Here is a 14,780-nt window from a genome sequence, read left to right on the forward strand (position 1 = left end):
CTGGCTGTAAAGTATTTATTGTCTGTTTTATATGTACATGAAGGACACTCCTGCTGTTGTAACACAGGCCTGGAAAGTCTACACACACAGAAAATTGATTCGCTTATAAATAATTGAACATAAATTTATTAATTCTAAACAACAATTTTTTAAAATGAAAGTTGATAAATAGTTACTTTTGCAATATATCTGAAAGTGTCAGCCTTGTGTGCGTCCAGCAAAACTTCAATTACATGGCTAATTTCATTGTAAGAACATCCCAAATATTTAGAATTGATGAGTGTCACCCTAAACTGTCTATGTTTTGGACAGAACCACTCAAGAACAGAGCAAAATAAAGCATATGTTAAAAAACGGGTTACCTCCAAGAGCTTTAGGAGGCAACAGATCTAAAATACTTAATAAGTGCTTAAGTCCAAAGTGGTCATACAGAAAATACCATCTTAGTTGCCCTGAGGAATTTTTAGTGATCATAATTTCAAACTTATTAAATTTTGGGGCTAACAAAATTAATTCCTTATACTAAATATAGGAAAGAATGAGGAACAACAACAGAAAAACAATTCAGAACTAAGTCTTCTTGGGCAATTCACGGTCTTGGGAATTGGTAATAAGAAGTGATTAAAGGAATTATAACATTAGTTTCTAAAAAAGATCAGCTGAATAACTCAGAGTACACATGTGTAAATGTATGATAGTTTGTATGGATATTAGGAAAAATTTCTTTACTGAAAGAGTGGTTAGACATTGGAACAGGCTGCCCAGGGAGGTGCTGGAGTCTCCATCCCTGGAGGTGTTCAAAAGACATACAGATGCGGTGCTTAGGGACATGGTTCAGTGGTGGGCTTGGTAGTGTTAGGGTAATGGTTGGACCTGATGATCTTGAAGGTCTTTCCCAACCAAAATTATCCTATGATTCTTTGTTAGATAGATTTCTGCACTGTTGTTATTTGAAACGATTTGCATTTGTCATACATATTCTTATGTGGCACTTCGTTATACTACTGTGTATAATTTGAATGTGCTATATGGTTACTTAAAGTATGAGCTAAATTGACATTATTTATAGTATATTGGTAAAATACAGTAAAAAATATTAAACTTGTTACTGTAAAGTCTCTTCAATTACACATATTGGACAGCATTTGAAACCCAGCTTTTCTACGTTCTATTTTCTCTAAGGCAAAATCTGGAGAAATCAGATGTTCTCAAATCCAAATGTATGGCATTTATGGGCAAGGAAGTATTTAGTATATTAATACATTTTTTGTGTCTTATTTTTCAGTTAATTTCAGTAGAAAATGAACAGTCTTAGTAGGCATTAGCTGTGGGAGATCACAAGTGCTTAACTAATGACCTGACAAGTTTCCTACAAAGTCACTGGACAGATACAGTCAAGTCTGAAGTCTTCCAAAGAGTGTGCTGATCCAGGAGAAAATCACAGAAGACAGGCTGTGAAAATTGGTACCCAGGTGGGTTAGTTCAGAATGTGATGGCAGCATGTTGGTTTTCTGTTGCTGCATTAGAACAATACACTAGGAAACAAGGGTTAGGGGTTTGAAATTATCTTTAATCAGTCATGGCTTGAACACATACTCCCACATCAAAGGAGAAGGCAGTGGTCATTGTACCACTGGTATTGATAGTTACTCATCGTGCATCCTGCATTGGCTCCTGTGCAGTGGGAATCATGGGATCCAAAGGAGAAAAGGAGCCTAAGCCTTGATGTGGAGAAGTCTGAGGTTCCAAACACAGTTCCCAGAAAATGTGTCTTTTTTAGAATAGATGTTAAGTTGGAGTAAATAGAAGGAAAAACAGACAAAAAGAGAGAGAGCTCTTAGGCGAGGAAGCAAAATCACAGGTCTCCATATCATCTGGCTGAATTCCCTGCTCAATACAGCAGGACAGTCAGGTTCCATTTTGCAGTCTCTTTCTATCTCTATGATTCCTGCATTCCTGTCTGCACAGAGGTTGTAGAATCACAGAATCACAGAATGGTGGGGGTTGGAAGGGACCTCTGGAGATCACCTAGTCCAACCCCCTTGTTAAAGCAGGTTCACCCAGAGCAAACTGCACAGGACTGCATCCTGGTGGGTTTTGAATAGCTCCAGAATAGGAGACTCCACAACCTCTCTGAGCAGCCTGTTCCAGTGTTCTGTCACCCTCACAGTGAAGAAGTTTTTCCTCATGTTCACATGGAACATCCTGTGGTCCAGTTTGTGCCTGTTGCCTCTTGTCCTGTTACTGGGCACCTCTGAAAAAAGCCTAGCCCCATCCTCTTGACGCCTGCCGTTTAGATATTTATAAGTGTTGATAAGGCCCCCCCCTCAGTCTTCTCCTCTCCAGGCTTGTTTAGATCCAGGTCTCTCAGCCTTTCCTCATAAAAGAGATGCTCCAGTCCCCTCATCATCTTCATAGCCCTCCATTGGACTCTCTCCAGTAGTTCCCTGTCTCTCTTGGACTGGGGAACCCAGAACTGGACACAGTACTCCAGATGTGGCTTCACCAGGGCAGAGTAGAGGGGTAGAATAACCTCCCTTGACCTGCTGGTCGCACTCTTCTTAATGCACCCCAGGATACCATTGGCCTTCTTGGCTACAAGGGCACATGGTTGGCTCATGGTTAACTTGTTGTCCACCAGGACTCCCAGGTCCTTCTCCGCAGAGCTACTCTCCAGCAGGTTGACCCCCAACCTGTACTGGTGCATGAGGTTATTCCTCCCCAGGTGTAGGACCTATACTTGCCCTTCTTGAATTTCTTTAGATTCCTCTCCACCCAGCTCTCTAGCCTGTCCAGGTCTTGCTGAATGGCAGCACAGCCTTGTGGTGTATCACTCACTCCTCCCAGTTTAGTATCATCAGCAAACTTACTGAGGGTACACTCTGTCCCTTCATCCAGGTCATTGATGAATGTGTTGAACAAGACTGGACCCAGTACTACACCCTGGGGAACACCACCAGTTACAGGCCTCCACCTTACTTCATGTGTCATGGGATCTGTCGAGCAGCCAAGAAGGACCCCAGTGGACTAGACACAAAGACAATGAAGAAACGCTGGAAAACGAGTATTATGTCTACCACAAAATACCAAAATATGACTTCTTCCTTTCCTAGTAAAGGGCCACAGGCTCTGCCCCGAGCTGAGAGTTCAGGTCTCAGGGCTGACCAGCTGATCTTGGCTGGAGCTGGGCTGAGCTGGTTTCAGCTCCTGCCTCAGGGCCAAGTGCCTGTTGCTTCCCCTGCCTGAGCCCAAGCTCTGCCACTGCCAGTGCCAGCGCCTGTGGGAAGAGTCCAGCAAACCCAAGGAGTCACTGCCCAACAAACAAGAGCCTCTGTGGGAGCTGAGTCTGGAAAGGCTATGGCTTCGTGCTCATACTCAATTGGGAGTATCCAGAAAACAGCAGCCAAGGGTAAGGAAATTTAAAAATAAACCCTACTAGATCAAAGACTGAGCAGTAGGAAATCTTTATCTCTCCCTCCCACCAAACAGAAGGAGGAAATCCCTACCATCATATTCTTCCTCATGAAGGCTTTTGGATGCAGACACCACATTGTAAACCTCTCCCAGTCTTTCTGAGGAAAAATTAACTTTTGGCTTTATTACCCACAAGGACATGGGAAGGTTGAACATAACACCAAATAAAAAAGGTAAAGGTTGGAAAGTTTTTTCTTCTTCTTCTTCCCCTACCCCCCATCTAATAGTTTCAGTAATGTCATCATAGCTTTTCTGTATTAGTCTGGACAATTAGAAGATTAAATCTTTAATTAGATAATCAATGTACTCTTAGCTCCACACGTATGATGTGTTCTTTTTCACCTGCAACAATATTTGAAGTTCAACAGGTGTTCCAAGAGTCAGGAAAGTGTTAGACATGGGAGTCCCAAAGTAATAATTTTTAAGGGAGCGTCCCTCAGCTCCTAAAATCTTTTGAGACAAACTCCTATGCTTGCTCTTAATTCTAATTCCTAGATTGAAATGCTAGCTTAACCCACTGATGTGCTGGATATCACAATGACTCTTTCTTTATTGAGCACCAGTTTGAACATCTAGAGCCAGGATCATGGAAATAAACACAAATAAGTATGCACTTCAGTTTTTCAAAGGTTAATCAGTAGTTTTAAAAACAATCTTTTTTTCTTGAAAGCAAGGTTGTGAAATTACTTTTAGCTTTTTCAGAAATATCATGTGGCATTAAAAAATTTGGGCCTCGTTTTCAGGCATAGTGCTCATTTACTTAAAAAAAGTCACAACAAGTATTCTAAATATAATGACAAATGCTATGTATTATTGACTGCAGATTCTTTATAATACTTATGAACTTTCATTGGTTTGGAAAATCTACATTTTATCAAGGTCTCTCCAGAAATTTTCAGGCAACAATAGTGCTGCAGTACCATGTATGTGCCTAATGGTAAAACTATATTCAGACTTGTAAATCTAATTTCAACAGAAATTTCATATATATAAATCCACAAGAAAAATAAAAAAAGGAGAAAATAGAGCTCAGTTTTGCAAAATATGTGAAATGCTTCGGAACACAAGAATAATAGGTTTAAAAAAATTACAATTTCCTGTGGGTTTTTTTTTGTCAGTGTCAAATAAATTACTTTTTAAAAGACCGAATAACAAGAAAACCTGGCTTTAATTAAATGAATAGCATAAGCTGCATTTTATGAACTGAGTTCTACCACATATGCACTGCACTAATATTTGATACAACCTGTATAGCTCTGAATAATACCACTAATATGCCTAACATAGCATACATGCTCTTTATCAACCTGTGTTCCCAACACTTGTCTTACACCATTGATCCAATGATACAAAACATAAATATAATTTATAATAATCTTATTTAAACCTGTGTCTCATCTTGCATTTTTTAAATGCTGTTTGCTTGTTCAAAGTTCACTATTCACATACCTTCTATGAGTTAAGGTCTGGGTCCTCTATCCTTATTCATTGCATTTTTTAAGGGCCTCAGGGACTGAGCATTCAGGAGTATCTAAAGTCCATAAGTACTCGATAAAATTTTCGTTATTAACATTCCCTGTTTGCTTCAATTTCTAAGTCTCAGTAGTCCTGAAAGTTGTCTCATCTCATCAAAGCTTAGAAGCTTCAGAGCTGCATTATGTATAAGTCCTATCAAGATTCACCAACTATGCATTCCTTCATCTAATTCCCCTGAGGGACCCAATGCATCTGATCATACCTACCAGATGGCTTGGTCTTTATGAAATAAAGCAATGGCAACTGCTTTTAGTGAAAACACAGATGGGGAAAAAATGAAAGCAGCATTCTTCCCTCTGTGTAATAGCGTACAAGTTAAAATTCTTTTACTGTGAGGAAAAACTGAGTTCAGTGCCCTTCACAGCCACTCTTCTATCTTCTGTGTCTTAAGCATTGGGATATAGGTTAATCTCCAATGAAACTGTTCCAGTGTGGAAAAGGATTTATATATAACTGCCAAGAAAAGAGGCAAAATGAATATAACTCTGAAGCTAATGTAAAGCACTCACCTGGAATGCAGGAAAATTACTCTTTTCTTGCTTGAAGAATTATCACTATTAAGCAGTCTGTGGAGCATATACCTCACTAGAAGTCATGCTTCATCATGGTGACCCCAGGAATTTCACCAGAGAATTGCTCACTCATTTATTCGTGTATCTTTGATTCCTTTCTGAAATGCGTCAGCTGAGTGATGCTCTGTTACCTCTTTTTAAGAGTAAGCATTACCTTCTTCTAGAAGCAATCTAGAAAGAGCTGTCTTGTCACATAGATATCCTAAGAATCTTTGCATTATTAATTTACTATTGAAATAAATAGGAATTTAGGAGTTGAAATACAATTAAGAATCTAAGTGCACTTGTTGGATTTGGAAACATTCACAGACAGGTAGTCGTTGAAATACATATTCTGCAGCTATAGGTTTGTAAGAGAACTCACAGCATTCAGACTACCATTCAACATCTTGAAGAGTGGTATTTATAAAACTCAGTGAATGGAATTAGCTAATCAGAAAAAATGAGGAGAGGAAGAAGTTGCAGGTATCCAAAGTCAGCTAGGTACAAAAAAATCTCAGTGGAATATTTTGCTTTGAGGATTTATTTTCAGATATGATTAATTGTTAGCATAGGGTTAAAAACACACTGAAATTATAACTCATACTTCTGTCACAGGAGAATGAAGGCCCCCTTGCTTCCTACAAGTTAAAGGAAATTAAACTATATCACTTTGTCTTGTTTAGTCTAAGCAAATCGTACATCCTTACTCTCAGTTTATCGGTAAGAGAGCAACATTTCAATGTGTGAATAGGCTATTATGACCTGTACTTACAAGTACAGTACTATATCACTCTCCACCTTCTGTTGCATACTCAGTCTTCCCAAACCAGCTCACTAGCTTCAGCTCTGATTATTTCCCACCTCAAGCAAAGTAAAATTTCCCTAAATCTAAACTGAAGTTCTATTCCACACTTCTCTAAGACACACTGCCTCATTCCTCTCTGGCTTTCGTCCCCACCTGGAGAGTGTGTCCTGGCACTAACTCTGGTGCTGTATAGCATGACCCAGTATCCTGCAGGAGCAGTGCTGTGAGATTAGCTCTACTAATAGTATAAACCATGGATAAATATATACCAATAGTATAAACCAGTGAAGCAGGTCAAGCAAGTGCCTTGCAGACTAAGGGTTGCCCATGGACTGTATGATGTAGAGGGTGAAATGCCCTTGTCATCTATGTAAATTTTATGCAAGATAAAGAAGTATCAACAAGTTCACAAGCTTCAACACAGAATATCGATTAGCCTCATAACTGGTAGAAGATCTGCATGATTGCTTCAAATCAGACAGAACAGTATTTAGATAATAATCCCTAACACATTTCTTGAACGTGTGCCTTTAGCTATTAGAAGTATAGAGACACTAGCACCGATCAGTCTCCAAAAGGTTTGTCTGTGACTGTCTTATGTGCAGTGTTTGATTTGGTAGTATAAGCATGCTCTGAGATCATGGACTGAACTAAACCTCCTTTGGAAAGAAATACACTGCCCAAAAGCCTTGCTGGAAGCTCAGTAGGTGTAAGTTAGCACTCCTAGTGTCTTGGTAGCCACAGGCCTTTGCAACTCTTCACTCGTCTGCTGGTAGAAATGTAGAATCCTTCAGAGTTAATTGGTAGCTCAGCAGGGGTTTGAAGGAGCCAAGATGACATATTAGAATATAGATTTATAAACAGGGTAAAACATATTGTGAATTTATATAACGTCAGCTTATGCATGGTAAGTATGAAGTAATCTGAGATACTTGGGGAGAGAAGCTTCTGCACTTTACTACAGGGTAATAGCAGGCATGTGGACGGTTCCTGCAAGCCCTAAGGTCACACAGGAAATCCCTTAGCAAAGATTTTAAATCTAGCTTCAAGTCCATATGCATACAACAATCTCTCTTTGCTTCTCTTTTTATTTAAATATGAGTATTTTAGAAAGGTTGTTCAGTCCTGTATTAATCAAGCAGCATGTTTCAGAAAGTCTTGTAGGAGTTGCATGAAGGGTGAGGTTACAATGATTACAAATATTCCCTACACCTTATCTGCAAAGCAAGTCTTGATACACAGACTGTAGGAAGACACAGGCTTGCAGTCAACTACTGTTGATTTCAGTGAGAATTGCTCAGCCCCTTGTTGCTCCAATTCAGTGGAAGACTGCATGGGCTAACTGCATAAGTTATGAATGCTCTGTCAGCTTCCCAAATGGGTGACTTGTAAGAATGGAGTCAAAGCATTGCTTTGACTGCAACTGTGTATTTCTTTTTTATCTCTCTCTCTTTTTTTTTTTTTTTTTTTTTAACTTTTCTTTTAGTTTGCCAATATTTTCCCCTTATTTTTCTAATTAAATTGGCTGTGGTTCAAGAAGAGAAAAACATCCCAGTCCATATGTCACTGTGTTCATTGCAGGCAAATGTGGTAAAAATATACCAACTTCTTATATGCTTTTTCAATACACTGTAATAGAACGGTTTATTAGTTGTGTGATTAAAGCAAAATACCATTTTTGCTTCGGTTTAGAGAAAACTAAAACCCAGTCTCTTGAATATGTAATCAGCCTTTTTAAACAAGTAAAATATATTTCTTTGGTATAATTTCCAAGGTTTTTTCCTCTATCTTTCACAAATGAGGCCACACACCTGAATTTTGTTCAGACAGTCAATGAACTGTGAATAGATAAATCCCTGCTTCACTTCCATTCCCATTGCATTTCTGATCAGATGTATGCTACTTTTCCAAGAGATACAAGTTATCTAGGAGGAAATGTACTGTATTATATATTATATTTCTGGCATCACTGGGATGATCCTGTAGCATCATAAAACTGGAGTGAAGGAAGCTGGCTTTATATTTCAACAGCCAGACTACTGTGAAGTAAGTCCCAACAGTGAGCCAGGAGTGGTTTTATATTGCATCCTCACTCCAAGGTAGTAACAAATTCCCATGGATTTGTAGGAAGCAAAATGTGACAATTCCACATCTTTTCTGCTGGTAACAGTTCAACACTGGATTTTAGATGCACTCAGATTAAAGGAATACTTGTGCTTATGCATAGTCAGATATTTCCTCCCATGGAGGGGCCACTACCTGTAATTCTGCCACTTCATTGTTTAACAGAACTTGTCTTCACGTTTTTAAAATATGATATCGCTTCACATTTTTCATGTCCATACTTTAGCGACTTTTCTACATCTGAATGCCTACTATTGACACCCAGGCAAATTTAGCTACATATATTTCTGCATACAGATGTGCAAAAGACTATTTCCTGGATCTACTTGCTTTGGTTTCTCTTTCTTACTCTCCTTATTTAAGAGCATAGGAAAGGCCATATATACCTGAACTTTCTGTCCTGGTCAGTAGTCTGTCTGTGGCAATGGCCAGAATAATAAGTTTAGAGAAACCAGGATCTCTACAGTGTTACTTCCCCAGATATATCCCCCCAGATTCTTGTAATCTGAATCAGGGGTTATTAACACATTTTTGCCTTTAATAATCCTTGATGAACATGCTTTCTATGAATTTAACAGCTTTCTTTTTAGAACTCATAAACCTTTGGGTTCCATATCATCATATAGAAATATTTTTGAAGTTTAATTTTGGACAGCTTCCTGTTTATCTTCTTTTCCTGTTTACTGAGATGTGGAAAAAAAGGCAACCTGAATTGCACATAACAGTCAAGATGTCAGTTCACCATGGATTTAAACAGGAGTACATTGACATTCTGTATTTTGCTCACTACTTGTTTTTTTTTAATGGTTCCTAACATATTGTTTACCTTTTGTTGACACCTATTGAAAACCTAGGTGATATTTCATAGTGACATCCACAGAGTCTCAAATAACTCCTTCATGAATGATAGCAGCTGATTAAGAGACTCTAAAATAATAGATGCAATTTATAGTTGCTAAAGTCTTATTTTGTCTTGCCACAGATAAATGTATCACTAGTATTTTGGTTACAGATTACTGTATTTTATTTTATATATTTTATATTATTAATTAAATTGTAACTGTTATGCTTCTAATATCACATTTTGATATAATCTTGGCAGAGTTCCCTCTTGCTCACTTTTTTCCAGGGAATCTTGGATATAATCTCTCCCTAAGAAATCCTTGATGGTTATTTTGCTATGAATGCTATAAATAACTCACGAAACTTCCAGATTATCTCATCTGTTGCCAAAATGCATGCAGAACTTCTGATGTACTTCAAGTAGCAGTTGTTCGTGTGCTTTGCGATTTTATGTGTTCTTAACCTGCAAATCTTTCTCTTTGTCCTTACGTCTTGAAATTGAGTCTGTCTTTGCACTCTCAAGTTTCATTCCATACTATATTAATACTTCAGTCTTTTTAACCTACTGCACATAGATAAATTCTACATTCTTCACTTCTATTTGAGTATTCAGTGTAGAGATGTAATTAAAATTCATTGAAGAAAAATATGGATGAAAGAATGAGCCTGTATACAGCAACTGGACAGTCTCTGAAATGGAGAAAAGAAATCAAACTGAAATTAGGTTATTTCCCTCTGTCTTCCTTTGTTATCTACATAATCCGGGTCATATTGTAAGGTACAGTCCACATAGCTCCTTGTATGACTGTAATTCTTCTTTAAATACTTGAAATGTAGCCCATTGAAACTGCCAGAAGATACCATCAGGAATAGGGATGTGTATTGGTGACATGGTTGTGTAGCAGCCTGGATATTTTATTTTGATTAAGTATTACACTGCTGATAAGATGTGATTGTGGCCCTATTGAAATTAATTATTTTCTCATTAACCTCTAACGGTGCAGGATATTATATATCTTGTTTTCACGCAGTCTCCAAACAGTTGAACGGTCCCTGTGCTTCAGACGAAATATAATAATGATGTTCTCTGCCATAAACAACCATGAGCTTCAGCAAATTTTCTCATAGAAATTTTTAACAGGCTTAACTGTGTTAGTTTCAAGATGCTTAATCCTGATTTGATATGATTTTGAATCAATGAGACCATAATCAAATCTGTTACGAGGATGTGAAATTGATGGAAAATATAAGCAGAATTCTAAAGAGTCATTCCAGCAATAGTTCACCTAAGGGTTACTTGTCAGTAAAGGATTTCACATTTTTTCCTGGATCATTAATGCTAGTGTGTGAGTGGGCCTGTTAGGATCTCAAGAATTTTTAGATGCAAAACAACAAAGAATCAGGACAATAGTTAACAGAGCACAAACAGCAAGATTAATAGATCTAGACTCACACAAGCAATTCTATTCCTGAATAACACAACCTTGTAAAATAATGTAAGACAATTTAAAATAAGAAATTAATTGACAATTTTTTGGCAAAAATCTGCAAATGGGATGGTGAGGGATCCATGACAGTCCTGATGAGCAGCAATGTGCAGCCTCAGAACTTTTTTCCATTCTACCACCTGCAATCACTTCCAAGGGAGTACTCCCTGCGTTCAACAGCTCCAGACCTCTGTGGGAGAGCAACATTTTTCCCTTCAGCATAACCCTGTTGCTTTGGGTATGAGTGATCTGAAGGGATGGGAAAGCACACACCACGCTCTAAGTAAGTGGAACTGAGGAAGTGGAGTGGCTGATGTGTCAGCAGGGGGCCTATTATATGGTGATTTTGACCTTCAGACAGAACCCTATTCCAGTATTACACATTTGTTTAACACTTGCAGGCATTCAAAAGAGCACTCATTTTTATCTGAGCAGAAACACAAGCTACTTTATTTCAGAAAGATGCTGTCCTTTTTGCCTGAAATATATCTTTCCATTCTTGAATATAGAAGTCAAGGAAACACTAAATATCAAGGACAAAGTATAAAAATCAGAATAGTTTCAGATAAGAGGTAAGCTGTTACAAAGACAACTGTAAAGTAATTCCTATATTTAGGATTTAATTTATAAACACAGGACCTGATCCTGGAAGATTTAACTGCATGCAGTTGCTAAATTTTAAGGGTTGCTAGAACATTCTCCGATAAATTTGAAGGCAAGTCCTTGAGAAAACAATCATATATGTATGTATACCTGTGCACAGGCATACACACACGTCTTTTCACTGTAATATTCATACTTTCTGTCAACAAAGTAGAACAAAAAAGGATCTTTTTTATAGACACTTCAGACTGACTGAATCTTGGTCTTGATACAGCACAGTGAAAGACAGAGGCATCCTCTGTTTTGACTAATTTTAAGTTTTATCTTTATGAATGCCATTTTTGGCACTGCGTGAGCAAGCCACTTTCAAGTAATGCTCCCTCTTTGGAAGCCAGGCCTAGTCACAAACGCATGTCATATTACATTATGAAATATGTGCAACTTGGAATTATTCACCATACCAGGGAAAAAAATCAGGCTGATAAAATTCAAAAGGCATCCACTTTGGGCTGTGTGGGTAACTAGGCACTGTAGACAGGAAAAGGATTAGAGATTATTGTGGGTTTATTTAGTACTTCTATTCTAGTACTTTTAAAAACTCCTAGGAACATTATGAAAATAGTTTGGATACACTCCCACGAATAAATTATTTCCAAAGGTTGCTCTTCCTAAAGTCATGTTTCATATCATTAAACAGTTAAAATTCCTAGATGTTTGAAACCTGTCTCTGGTGAAAGCAAGCATCAACAACATTGTTTTTAATTACTCATATTACTATATTTTTTCTAAGCTCTGATCATAGACCATAGATATGGAAAAAGAAAAGAGACTTAACCGTTCTCAAAATCTCCTAGGATGATCCGCAATGGCCAACTTAAGCACTATAATGTCATTTACACACATTCTTTTAGTGAAGTCCTTACAGGAAAAGGGGACGGAAGGGGGGGAAAAGGGGGGGAGGGGGAAGGGGTAAAAGGGGGGGAAAAGGGCCAGCAAGATTGCTGGGGAATGGAGCACAAGATGTACATGGAGTGACTGAAGGAATATGGTTTGTTCAGCTCAAGAAGAAATGGATCAGGGGCCTAATAATCTTCAGATATCTAATGGTGGGAGGGTAAAAATTGGACGGAGACAGAATATTCTTGAAAGTACAGAACATCAACAACAAAAAAAGAGAAAAGGGTCACAACCTGCAACAGAGAAATTCCAACTGTGTATTAGCAAAAAATAGTTTCATGGTGAAACTGTTTACGCACAAGAATGGAGAAGCTATGGAATCTTCATCCATAGAGGCTTTCCTAACTTGTCTCAACTTTCGAAGCTAGCCCTACATTGAGCAGGATGTCAAACTTGATGATCCCAGAGGTTCCTTCCAACTTACTTTTTTTGATGATGCTGTGATTTTTTTTCCCTAGATCAGGGACACATTTTGGTCCTAAGTCTGAAATTTTAGGTTTAACAGAAGTCATCAAGTTTGCCAGAAGATTCCTGAATCATTTTTTATGGCTGGTGATATATGGGAGATCAGCCTGTAGGTAATAATCTGCTCTTGCCTAATTTCTAAAACAGTGTGAAGCAGAGTGATTATATGAGACCTACTGGTGGCCAGTACTGTGGGGAAAAAAAGCATAAAAGTAATCTGTTGGTTCCTTGTTTGCTTGCAATGGAAACTCAAAACTAAAAGCCAGGAGAAGACATTACTCTGATTGCATCCACGACATTAAAAAAACAGGTACAAAAGGTATGTGAGTTAAGGAGCTACAGAAACTATATGCCTAACTTAGATATCTAAAATTAAATGCAATTAATCCAAATCTTCATTTCCAGATAGAAGATCATATGAAAAGGCAGTAAGAAATGAGATAATATGATTATTTATGTGTATACAGTGCATTCTCTTCAGAGGAACAGTTGCCAGTTAGTTACAGGCTGTGAACTCTTTGTATGCATCGTGGAATGATTCATGAGGGCATTTGAGGAAAGATTTCATAGCAAGGGGCAGACAATCAGATTCTGAGATGATGTAAATCAGTCTTTTTTTTCTTTTGCTTCTCTCATGACACACCACTGTATTCCATCAGAAAATCTAATGAAGAGATACCAAATATACAGCTTCATACAGTTAGAATATCATATATTTGTATTTATCTTTTAAATATTGTAGTAAATTAAACTTAATTCTGCCAGTTAAACCAGTTCTACAGATCTGCAACATTACATACAGGATCTGGATCTTATTTCTTATTGGTGTTATCTCATTCTCCACGTCTTTGCAAGTACAGCAGCAACAACAACAAAAGGTAGCCTGAAGCTATTCCACAACAAACTGTGATCTTGTCAGATCTTATCAGCTCAGAGAAGTTGGTCCTGGTCTGTAGCTGTGGAGACTTCGATAGTTAAAAATGAGCTTAAGGGACATCTGTATCTTTTGAGTTTGAGCCTGGTACTGCTACAGCAAATGGTTTCAACCTTGACTCCGTGTTTTCCAGCTGTTTTTTTTCCCTGATCTATGTTGTTTCAGTTCAGTTGTTCCTGCCTTCCCCGAGTTTAAGAAGACTGACTTCTAGCTTTCTCTATGGGTAAGAAGGCAGAAAGAAGGGGTTCATACTCTGCTTTTCTGCTACACATAGAGAATGTTAGCTTTACGTAGCTCTATGGCTGCATGTTATTCCCATGTAAATAATTTAACAGGTTGTCCTTTTTCAGTTTTTCAAAAGTACTTTTGGGTAACAAATACGGACATGAAAATAAAAAAAGGCTAGATGGGTGAAGATTGTATGTAGAGAAGAGACAAAGTCAAAAAGGAAAATACATGGAGAAAGATATCTGTACCCTGTTAATCTGAACTCTTGTTTTCAAATTCATGCAGACAGGGGTTAACTCTTCTCTGTGTATTCCTGGCTTCATTACACACATGGTTTGTTGTGCAATGAAGGACCTAAAATAATCGGGCATGCTAGGGATAAAGAGGGAAAGAACAAAGGAACTTTATACATGGTCGATAAAGTAGGAGGGAGGAAAATCAAACAATGGATAGAAAGAAAAAGAAGAAAACAAAAGTGATAAAAGGAGAAAAATAAAGATGCCAAGGAAGGTGGAGTAAAAGACAAAAAAAAGGAGGAAATACGTGAAAAAGAATGAAACAAGACAACTGAATCTTGTATTAGATGTAACCATAATGTCAGCTCACACATAGTCACCTACAAACTGGCATCTAACCTCAAGTACCTTAACCTCAAACTGAATCCCAGCTAAAGTGCTTAAAAACATCGATAACATGCATACACTTTCTGTAGCAGGTGTCTACACATCTTTATAGTTTATCCGCTTACAAAGATTTCCTTCTGGTCTTCC

This window comes from Leptosomus discolor, chromosome 1 (genome assembly GCF_034619465.1).
Source record: "Leptosomus discolor isolate bLepDis1 chromosome 1, bLepDis1.hap2, whole genome shotgun sequence".
NCBI lineage: Eukaryota > Metazoa > Chordata > Aves > Leptosomiformes > Leptosomidae > Leptosomus > Leptosomus discolor.